General features: G+C 37.6%; 1 protein-coding gene across 4 annotated transcripts in view; it reads left to right on the top strand.

Moving 5' to 3' along the window:
- Positions 1–12,428, top strand: part of BMPR1B (bone morphogenetic protein receptor type 1B) — a 407,993-nt gene that overhangs the window by 199,028 nt on the left and 196,537 nt on the right. For 2 of the 4 annotated variants that reach the window (XM_063458615.1, XM_063458616.1), the window contains one exon: positions 5,857–5,927. The exons of 1 other annotated variant lie outside the window; for it this stretch is intronic. The gene's annotated coding sequence lies outside the window, so the exon portion shown is untranslated. Of the gene's footprint in view, positions 1–5,668; positions 5,691–5,856; positions 5,928–12,428 lie in introns of those variants that run through there. One more of the 4 variants, XM_063458617.1, reaches the window with a different exon arrangement.

The following is a 12,428-nucleotide window of genomic DNA, read 5'->3' as shown; positions in this document are numbered from 1 at the left end:
TTCTTCTTGCTGACCCCTCCTGCTCCTTTCTGACCTCTCCTGCTCCATTCTGACCTCTCCTGCTCCATTCTGACCTCTCCTGCTCCTTGCTGCCCCTTCCTGTTCATCTCTGCTCCTTCTACTTCACCCTCCTGCTCCTTGCAAACCTTTCCTACCCCTTCCTGCTTCTAGCTGCCACCTCCTGCTCCTTCCTATTTCTTACTGACCCCTCCTGCTCCTTGCAGAACCTTTCTGCTCATTTCTGCTCCATCCCTCTGCTCCATCCCTCACTTACCTGATCTGTACGCTGCCCCCCATCCCTCACTTACCTGATTTGTAGGCTGCCCCCATCCCTCACTTACCTGATCTGTAGGCTGCCCCCCAATCCCTCACTTACCTGATCTGTAGGCTGCCCCCACATGCCTCACTTAACTGATATGTAGGCTGTCCCTCACATGCCTCACTTACCTGATCTGTAGGCTGCCCCCCATGTCTCACTTACCTGATCTGTAGGCTGCCCCCAATCCCTCACTTACCTGATCTGTAGGCTGCCCTCCCCCCATGTCTCATTTATCTGATCTTTAGGCTGCCCCCTCACCCCCATCCCTCACTTACCTGATCTGTAGGTTGCCCCCCCATGCTCACTTACCTGATCTGTAGTCTGTCTCTGCAGTTGCTGGCTGCTGCTCCCCTGCGGATGCAGTCCGGAGAAAGAAGCAGGGATAAGCTGTCTTTCTCCATTCACGGTATTGCAGTGTATTCTCACATTGAAACGAAATAGCAGCACAAGCTGGAAAAGCTGGGGGGGGGGGGGGGGGGGCAATAAAAAGTGTGAACAGATAAGAAGATGGGGTAGCACCTTGATGTACTGCTTAGGGTAGAGGTGTTTCCAGAAGTAGTAGAATATGTGGAGACAGAAAATATAGCAAAATATAATGTATCCTGTAACTATTAAAAATAAGAAAATAAATTGCACTCACAGTTTGTAGAGCTAGGATAGCTCTATCTAGTTGCGCCTGGATGTTATAATCCCCATCTGAGGATATGTGGTGTCTTCTTAACTTAAAGTGCCATAGTGAAAAGAACCTTGAACTAGATACAGTAGGTTGTATATGCAAAACACAGAATAAAATTTATAGTGCTCACTGATGCAAATATATGTTTGATAAAAAAAAAATAGGAGAGGTACTCACAAGTATGGAGCAAATCAGCGTATTGCTCACTACACAACGCTCAGGTGGTATTTTCCCACTAAAGAAATATGTGGTCCCAAGCTCCGCAAACAATCAGGGTGAAGTCCAATAAAGATCTTTATTAGATTTGCTAGTTAATAAAACAATTAAAAAAAAATACAAAATAGTAAAATACACTTAACATGTAACACCTATTCAATGGCTTTTAAAAAAGCACAGGTCCCACCAGGCACCTGTGTTGCATCCACCACATCTACTCTTTTCCAGCAGGAGAAGCTGAATTGCTCTAAAGCACAAGGCAGGAACATGCAGAGTCAGCTGTCAATGAGCATGGGTCAGCTGAGCTTTGCTATACAGTGATATCTAGCTATTCTTGCAGGAGAAACTGTATACAGGACCAGCACCCAATAACTTGTCAAACTGTGCTAAAACAGTTAGATTTCTTACCAGGGCATGGCGCCATTTAACTTTACCCACTATATTAAGCTGTAGTTGTTATGGTGCTTGCAGTGTTTCTTTAAACTCTGTTCCTCCAATGTTATTCAAAAGTGTAAAAAAAACGGTATACAAATATGTTTTGAGCAATTGATGTTAAAGAAAAAACATTTACTAGCTTAAGAAAATCTTTTTTTTAAATAGCACAAAGGAATCCTGTGTTTCAGGCTTAACCTGTACCTCTTTATAATACAGGTTTCAGGAAAAATGTTTTTGCCTTTTTTTAAAAACTTTTTTAGGGTCTCTCATCCTGCCTGTAGGTAGCAATTACTTTTGTGAAGTGGTAAACAGCAATTTAGTAATACAGACCTGTCCTAAACTTCAAGCAAGCTTTCCTTCAATTCATTTCAGAATGCACTGTATCAAAAAAACACAGTGGAATTTTAAGAATACTTTTATCATTATGCTTTATGAGAAATTAAATTAAAAAAAACATACAGCCAAGTATGTATGACAGCTTGCGATCTTAAATGCTAACAGGAGATTAGATCCTTGCTAAAACTAAAAATAGTGTTTATGAGATTGCTTAAATTACATAACACAGCGGTGCAATAGAGCGCGTGTCTAGGTCACATTTTCTTTTGCTGTCACTGAGCAGACCACAGATGGCTACAGGTGTGTAACACATGAGACGGTAAAGAAATGTTCATGTTAGAACTATGATGACAGCTTTTCATTTTTTATGAACCATGGACTGGTGGGAGTAAATGCTTTAATCCAACTTTACACTAAGTTACACTAAGTGTCTAAGCATTCAAAAAACTGTAGCCACATTCATTTGCATATTATATATATATATACTGGTTAAACAATATGGTTAAACAATATGGCTCAGATACATATTGGTAAACAGTTAAAGAGACCTCCTTCAACCAACACAATTCAAAAATTATGGCATGGCGACTACACTCCCAGCATGCCAACATCCAGCACTATGTAGTAGTGTGTGGACGTGTAGTGTGTTGCTTTAAACTTCAACGTGGTTTTTCGTAACATCCTTTACAATTGACCTTCTGCTTAAAGGGACACTCCAATCCCCAGTCCCTCTTTACTGGTTAACTGCACTTTCCCTCTGGTTTATTTTCTAAAATTCTAATTTAATTTAAATGTAGAAAAAAATATTTTTTAAATCTCCTTAGTAACAAGTTCCAGCAGTAAAGCAGGCACCTTCCTAGCCTAAATCCCGTTTAAAACACTGGTTTAGATGCTTCTCTATGAGAAGCATTGTTGGTAATTTGTGCGAAACTGGATTCTTGTAAGGAAAACATATTGGTAGTTGACCAAGCATTCAGCCAATTTATAGAACAGGAACATTTCCCTTTAAATTCAGTTTGTGTAAAAATATCATGTAAACAAGTTCAGGAAACATTTAGACTAGAAAAAAAAATTCTACTTTTATTTGTTCTGGGAAGTATACAGCAAGTGGTGAGCTTCTACTGGTCTATCCTTACCTATATATTCCCTTGTTGTTGACCATGATTTGAATTCCAGTTAAAGTCTGATTTGCTAGAAGCACCAAGCAGTCAATACCAAGAAGCCACTCAGGAGACAAGTGAAAATGGGTCAGATATTCTCTTCTGTGGCCTTTGGCTAAAATGCAAAACTTTTTTTAAAACTCTTTATTAATTCTTTATTAAAAGTTGGGACAAGATCAGTAGAATACAAAGTACAATCAGCCAGAAGCGATTAGTCCTGACTTGGAGTTTCCCATCATTATTTTAAACAATGTGAATTAAACACAAAAGTAGATACCAGAGAACACAAAAAGAGGGGGAGGGGGATTCTCACCGTGAGAAAGGTGATCTGAGTAAAATACAAGGATTTTTTGCAAATACAAATATTGATGCCTATAAAGATGTCTATGAAGATGCCTATGAAGGGCATCACAAGAGAAAAAAAAGTTTTTTTATGTTACATGGAAATATGCAAAGATTTTGCATTTTGGGATATTGCAAAGTGGAATTTTTGGAAATTCGGGCATGTACCACTTCTTTACCACATACCAGGGAGCCCGAATGACTCACATTACCGTGGCTTTTCTCTGATATGCACCACTGCACCAGCTGGAATGAAGTGTCTCTCAGGGAGGGGCGAATAAATTATTTTTTTAATGGAATTAAAAAAATATATTAAATGATCCCCTCACTAATACCCCATTCCACAAAGTCTGCTCATATCCCCCAATGTAGCCCCTATCTTCTTTACCCACAAAAGCCCCTTTTACCCGCCACACACAGCCCTGTTAACCTATTCACGCACTACAGTCCCTAATACCCCCTGCACCCACTACAGTCCCTATTACCCCCTGCAACCACTACAGTCCCTATTGCCCCTGCACCCACTAAAGTCACTACTTCCCTATGCACCCACTACATTCCCTATTACCCCCTGCACCCACTACACTCCCGATTACCCCTGCACCCACTAATGCCACTATTTCCCAGGCATCCACTACAGTCCCTGTTACACACTGCACCCATTAAATCCTCTATTATCCCGTGCACCCACTACAGCCAATATCCCTCCCCTGCACCCATAACAGCCATTAGCCCGCCCTTGCACCAATAACAGCCTATATCCCCTCTGCAACCACTTCTAATATGATTTAATAGTGGTAATGATTAGAGTTCTCCCCAGTTTTGACTGTGGTATGTTTTGTACCCCCTCGTTCACCCCTTATTCCCCCGTACTGTTTCTAGAGCTTCCACTGCATGGATCAATTCTTGGAGAACTATGATTATTTTTTAGAGCCCTCTTCCTATTTCTAAATGGTTCATCTAGGCAGTGCTCAATACTACAAGGAATTGTCAGGATATTACAAATGATGGTCGGAAACAACAAAAATTGAGGCATTCTAATACCTGTCAAATTTGGCAGATCTGAACATGGGAGAGGATTGGGATGGGCTGAACAGAACCACCAGCTAGGCATGGGTGTGTCTTGTGACTTGGGAGGTCTGCATTCTCTAGGTCAGCTATACGTCTTGCTCGGCTGTTTTGGGCTCAAATGTGCAATTCCTTGTTTAATGAATTTCCTTGTTTATATCCAGTAATAGTTGTCATCTGTGCTTTTTTTCTGGAACATAGAAAATTCAAATTGCAACTCACTCATAATTTTAAATATTTTTCAGTACCGCCCAAAGAAAAAAATTAGATGCACTCTAATTTTTCTTTCTTGTTTAAAGTTTTTTGGAGTTTTTTTTCCTTTATTTTTTTATTTTGTTTTATCTTTTATGATTGTTTTCTTTCTATCGTGGTCTAAATATTCGTCACTGTTTTGCTGTTCAAATGCTAGAGTGTTAGGTAGTAAATTGCTTTGCCATTTGTCGCCAAGCTTGCTAGCAGCCAAAGGTTTAAAAGCTGAATATATTCATCTAAGCATTATTAATATACTCTTTATGCTACTTACAAGTTCAAATTTATAAAAAAAAAAAAAAAAAGAAGAAGAACTTTATATTAAGTGGCTTGGCAGAACCAAAAGCCTTATTTCACCTGTTAAATATAGTGGCATTATATATTATGTTATAATTTATAGCGCATATGTTGGGAACTAGAAAATATACATTCTAAAACTCAGATTTTTTAATTGAAAACTGTAACATGACCTCCTTGGGCAAAATGCCCAACCCCCTTTTAAAATCTTTCACACCTCCTCTTGGGTGCCAGTTATAGACCCCTTTGGCATAAGGGCAGCTTCGGTCCTAGAAGAAGTTGTTCGATTTACATTTTTGAATGGGTGGAAACTGGCTTATATGAGTGCCTTATATATGATTGTTTATCAGTGAGAAATCTACATAATAAATTCCTTTAAAAAAAAAAAGGTGAGCATATATATTTCATTAAGTAGCCTGATTTGGGCCCCCGAGAAGGCACACAGCATCTGTATAGCTGGCACTGGAATGGTATTTCCAGGCAGTCACTCTGTTGGAGCACAGGGAGCCAATCCTCTGCTTTGTCTGAGCAGCTGAGAACTTCATCTAAGCATTACATGGTGTACAGTAACACAGACCTGTTCCATGAGCAAGTAAAGTATTGAGCAAGTGTTAGGGTCAATATTTATAGACCACTACATTGCAGCTTCGCAGACTCATGCTGTACGGAACTGTAAAAGGCCAGCAAAGACGACTGCATTGAGAATTTGCAACTATATTTCTGATTTATTTATTGTTTTATTTCTTTTATATTATCAGGTTTAGTCGTTTCCTAGTGAATTTACAGCAGTTATTCTCCAAATCATGATAAAAAAGGAGTTCCTTTAAAGGTAAGTGGATGGCAATATATTATTTTATAGAGTGGTGTTTTTTAATTGCAGCTAATATTATCTCTCAAGTGTTTCAATTATATATCGCATTTACTTCTGGAAATAGCTTTCTAGAATCATAGCCAAGTGTCAAGATTGTTGGATTGTTTAAAAACATATTTTGGGATAATTAAGCAGGGTACAGAGTTCGTTAAAAAGTGTGTATTTATGAATTCTGGGTATTGTATATCAACAAAAATGTGCATTTATGTCATTTTCTACATTTCTTTATTTGAACATTGGTATGAATTGTGTAACATATTAAAGTAAATCATATTTGTTGAATATATTTGTATATATATTAAATATTGTGTATTGGATATATTTTTTATTGAAATTATTTTAAGATAATAAATTAGAGAAAAAGGAAAGTGGATTAAAAATTTTTAACATAAAGTTTTAGTGGATGCATGACTCAACTCTGCAGATTGCAGATTAGTTAAATAATGGATAAGGATATATGAAAATACTTGAGACTGACATTCGACCCAGCAAAGAAATCAATGAGATCAAAATTCAGTCTCAGCTTTAGAGAAAAACAGTGAGCTGACTGGATAAGACAAAATATTTATATTTTTTACAAATGTATTTTCTTGGTATAATTATAAAAAATTATAACATTATATTATAACAGTAATAATTTTGTTTTTCTTAAAAAAAGTAAAACAATATATATATATATATATATATATATATATATATATATATATATATGTACTATTAAATGGTCAAATATATATGAATTACTAGAAATTATAGTAAAATAGCAAATTGCATGATGCAGTGTTCATTATGATGCAATCCGTCATCCAGATGCCAAGAAGTTTATTTTGACAGTTTTTCACTTTCAATCTGTCTTGTGGTCTTGACCTGACCTGGTGTGATGATCATTTAAACAAAACACACTGTTGCTTTGCTATGTTTGGTTTCAGTCTTCTCTGTGTTTGTCGAGAACAGGCCAGTCAAAAGTCTGCAGTTAAGAGAACACTCTAATAAAAAAAAAAACGTACTCCCAATGAGAAGCACTGATTCTAATGCTTCTCATAGAGAATCTTTGGATGCCTACAGCATCAGGCGTCTTCATACTTTGCATACTGACACTTGATATCAGATAGATTCAATAATTGAATATATTACAATTCAACGTAGCTCTCTGCCTGACAGACAGTAGGCATGGTTACTGCAACATATAAACAGTGATGATTTATCAGAAATTACGCTTTTGATTTACAAAGGTCCAGGGGCAGTATGTACACCCCAATTCAGAGGCATAGTCAAGATGCCCAGAATCTTCAGTCTACACCACCACACACCCAGAAAAGTCAGCTCTTATGGGAGTGGAAGTGTTCCTTTAATTAAGATGAAGAGATGCTGGTGCTTAGAAGACTGTCCCTTTAAACTACAAATATAATCTTCTGCAATCTTGAGCCATACAGAAAATTGTAAAAGTTGCAATTCTACATAGGGTTCAAATGAATCCGAAACTGAGGGGAACTCCGTTTTCTTACTATATTTACAGGGGAAATCGACTTCCTTTCTTACTGCAAACGGAGGAGAGCTGCTTACAGTACATGATTATTTAAACAGAATGCTGAGCATTTTAAAATTGTAGAAAAGCATATGAACAGGCGTTCTACCTTCATTTTGTCCTATGAAATCCGTAAAGGGACACTATAGTTACCAAAACAACGTTACCTTAACCCCTTAACCCCTTAAGGACAGACGACGGATATATTCCGTCATGATTCCCTTTTATTCCAGAAGTTGTGTCATTAAGGGGTTAAGGAAAGAGTCAGTTGTACAAGTTGTGATCAAAACAAAACGTAAACAAAACCTGGAATTTGCGCTATATGTCTGTTCAACCATAATTCAACTCTTTCATATCAGGTGCAAGCACACATATTATATATTTTTGTTGTTCAGGAGAAACAGGGCTTTCATTTTATATCAAATATTTATATATGAAACATAATTATATATGAATAAAACTTAAAACATTTAGAAAAATTAAGAAATTTTATTTTTCAAGTTCTGTATGGCATTTTAACTGTTAATTTCATAATATTGTTAGTTTTTACTGCAATAAATTACACATATTTGTATTCAGTGATGTTCCACAAGTAAAAAAGTACCCACTATGTACAGGTTTTATGGTGTTAAGGAGAGTTACTGGGTCAAATAAAGGGCCTACCCCTTTTTCATTTTTACACATTGAAATTTGCCAGGTTGGTTTGCTGGGCCTATGCTGCATTTGGGACTGTATGGCAGTCCAGGAATGAAAATTAACCCCAGCATGGCATACCATTTGTAAAAGTAGACAACCCAGGGTACTCAAAATGGGGTATGTCCAGTCTTTTGTAGTAGCCACTTGGTCACAAACCCTGGCCAAAGTTAGCGTTCATATAAGTTGTTTGCATTGTTCACACAAAGACTGCACTTTCATTGATTACCTCATTGTCATTATACATTTAACTGCTCTAAAACACTCATATTTGTGAGTCTCATGAGTAAAACAGTATCCTGCATGTACAGGTTTTCTGGAGTTTTGGAAAGTTACAGGGTCAAATATAGGACTTTCCTATTAAATTTACTCATTCAAATTTGCCAGATTGGTTATGCTGCCTTTGAGAGTATATGGGAGCCCAGGAATGGGAATTACCCCCCTCATGGCATACCATTACCAAAAGTAGACAACCAGGGGTATTCAAAATGGGGTATGTCCAGTCTTAGTCACAAACACTGGCTAAAGTTAGCATTCACATTTTTTTGCGTGCATATTTCACAAAAGAAACTGCACTTTCACAGATGATATCATTGTCAATACTGCTCTAACACTCATATTTATGTTCAGTGATTTCACACTGGAAAAACAGTACCCCCCATGTACAGGTTTTATGGGTTTTTGGAAAGTTACAGGAACAAATATAGGGCTTTCCCATTTGGTTTGCTGAGCCTATGTAGCCTTTGAGACCATATGGCAGCCAAGGAATGAGAATTACCCCCATCGTGGCCTTTCATTCACAAAAGAAGACAACCCAGGGTATTCTGAATTGGGCAAGTCCAGTCTTTTGTAGTAGCCACTTAGTCACAAACGCTAGCCAAATTTAGTTTTCATATTTTTTTTTCATTTTTCACACAACAATTGCACTTTCACTGATGATATCATCATCATTACATGTTTTAGTTTTTAAAACACTCATGTTTGTGTTCAGCGAAGTCTCACGAGTAAAACCACAGGTACAGGTTTTATGGTGTTATAGAAAGTTACAGGGTTAAATATAGGGCTTGTAATTTAAATTCAATTGACTTTCTGAGTTGTCAGGACGTTCCCTTGACTTATAAATAATAAAATGTATTAATTATGTAAATATAGTAGATAAATATACACATTTAATATATATATAATATATATATATATATAATATATATATATATATATATATATATATATATATATATATATATATATATATACATACATACATACATACATACATACATACATACACTGAACAAAATTATAAAAACGCAACACTTTTGTTTTTCCCCCCATTTTTCATGAGCTGAACTCAAAGATCTAAGACTTTTTTCTATGTACACAAAAGGCCTATTTCTCTCAAATATTGTTCACGAATCTGTCTAAATCTGTGCTAGTGAGCACTTCTCCTTTGCCGAGATAATCCATCCACCTCACAGGTGTGGCATATCAAGGTGCTGATTAGACAGCATGATTATTGCAAAGGTGTGCCTTAGGCTGGCCACAATAAAAGGCCACTCTAAAATGTGCAGTTTTATCACACAGCACAATGCCACAGATGTTGCAAGTTTTGAGGGAGTGTGCAATTGGCATGCTGACTGAAGGAATGTCCACCAGAGCTGTTGCCCGTGAATTAAATGTTAATTTGTCTACCATAAGCCGTCTCCAAAGGCGTTTCAGAGAATTTGGCAGTACATCCAACCGGCCTCACAACCGCAGACCACGTGTAACCACACAATCTGATTAGCATATTATAAATATATCATACATATATAATTTAATTCTAAATGTATTTTGGTATTAATATAAATATATTAATACCAAAATACAGTAAGAATTAAATTATGTATGTATTATATGTGTATAATATGCTAATCAGGTGTTTTAATTAACTTATAATATATTATACGTATATAATACATGTATAATATACTGTGTTTAATGTGTGATCTTAACTTTATTTTTAATTTTAGGCACTAGGGGGACTGCCTGAACACTCAGGCAGTCCCCCTGCAGGCAGTCTCGTAGACTGCTTTGCGCGCCATGTGATTTGCGACCTGTCTCACGATCACATGGCCCTGGAAGGCAGGGAAGGAAGCAGGGGGACTGCCTGTCTCCTGAGGTAGTCCCCCTGGACTGGGATCGCCACGGTTTGCCGGTCCAGGTAAGTAAATGGCGGCCGGAGAGCGCAAGATCGTTAGAGCGTACTATGCTGCCCTAACGGCATTTAGGCTCACTCAATGTGGGGCAGCATAGTACACCCTAATGGTGTTAAGGTGTTAATTAAGCAGTTTTTGTGTATAGAACATGTCTCTGATGAGCTAGCAAGGATTAAAGGAACACTATAGTGTTAGGAATACAAAACTGTATTTCTAACACTGTTGTGTCCCTCTTACTTCAGGTCCTCTCCCGCAGTCATTAAGGTTGTTTTTTTTAACCCTTTCTTTCACTTTCCTGATTTCAGCACCAAGGTGTCTCATCACTTGACTTCGAGGCAATGGGGGAACCTAAGGGGCACGTTTGCACTAGCCGTTCCCTATAAGAAAACACTGAAGTAATGCTTTCCTGTGGGGATATTCAAGATGCTGGTTGTGCTCATGCAATGCGTAAGGGCATTCAGCATCATTTTATGGAGTTAAAATCTGTGTGAATTGAGGAAGCGCATCTAGTGGCTCTCTGAAATACAACCACTAGAAGCAGTCTTGCCCTGCAATATAAACATTGCAGTTTCTCTAAAACTATAATGTCAAATAGAGGAGAATAAACCTAGACCTCTTTAATGAGATAAAGTGGCCTGGGTGCCAATACACATTATCTTTCTTTATTTGTTGAATGTGTTTAACCCCTTAAGGACCAAACTTCTGGAATAAAAGGGAATCATGACATGTCACACATGTCATGTGTCCTTAAGGGGTTAAAGATGTAATAGATTCAATTATACAAGGTTATTCAAACTTTATATCATATATTAAATTAATATTTTTGTTAGTTAAGTGTTTATTTTGACCACAGTTTCACTATTTTTGCACCATTGTAGACATTCTCAAATACACAATTTGTTTGTATTGTTTGTTTTTAGGCTATGTATTGCATATGTTTGTATATAGAAAAGATATTCGGAGGTATGGAATTGGGATTGCTACTCATGCCACTGGCAACACCTACAGGTGGTCTGGCCTGCTAGAAAAGGGGCATTAAAGAGTTGTGACAGCTTGGCTTGACAGCCTATTACCAGCAAGACCATGCAAAGAGCACTTCAGCAGCCTAGCCTAGTGTCCACTACACAGTGTGGGCATATCTAGTGATGCAAGGCCACATGCTCTATACAGCCCGATCCTCCATGGCTGATGTCTCAACTTTCACAGGATGGGAGGGTGGTCAGGAAGTGCAGAATAAGGGGAGGACATGAGTAGCATGGTGGGACTTGAGTAGCATTTAGGACCTGAGCCCTGGTTCAACAAAAGATGGAGGGGAGTCACTGTGCAACACATGTACACTAGAACCTTGGCCAGAGGTGTCTGACTTTGTCCCTCAAGTTGTTGTTAAACAATTTCCACAGTGACTGTCAGAGAATTATGGCGAATGTAGTAGCTGCAAGGGTAAATGTACACAACTCAGGTCTGTAAGTGCATGTTATCAATACTTAACATAGTACCAGGTACCTTGCGTGGAGCTTTTACATTACTTTTGTCATCTGCTTTTAAAGACAACATAGACGCGTGTGTATGTTGATCCTTATATACATGTACATTTTAATTGTCTTGTTTTTACCCTGAATTCAAAGTTTCTTGACCAATCTGAAACATGCTTCTAATTTAAACATCCAATATTGCAGCATTTCAAACATAGCTGTAGTATTTAGGGAAGCAATTCAGGCTTTACAAATAATAGGACTAGGGTATCATCCACAATATCATATATCAATATACTTAACTTCCCTGCTAACAATAGACACAAACTGTTACAATTAAATCTTCCTCTGGCTTAGTGTTAATTACATGTAATTCACATGCCTAAGTTACAGGTCTTTTATTGTATATACATTTCTGTAAGTATACACTAACACACTAAGCTTCTGTCCAATAAAATGTACTGTCTTATTAATAAAAATGGTATCCAGGTGAACTCTCCGAAGCCATCTATACCAAAATGTACCTGCCACACCTCAAACCAGTGGTCCTAAAGAGCAATATTGAACCACTGCT

This window comes from Pelobates fuscus, chromosome 6 (genome assembly GCF_036172605.1).
Source record: "Pelobates fuscus isolate aPelFus1 chromosome 6, aPelFus1.pri, whole genome shotgun sequence".
In the NCBI taxonomy this organism is placed as follows: Eukaryota; Metazoa; Chordata; class Amphibia; order Anura; family Pelobatidae; genus Pelobates; species Pelobates fuscus.
The sequence above is the reverse complement of the archived record's forward strand: the minus strand, read 5'-3'. Positions and strand labels throughout refer to the sequence as shown.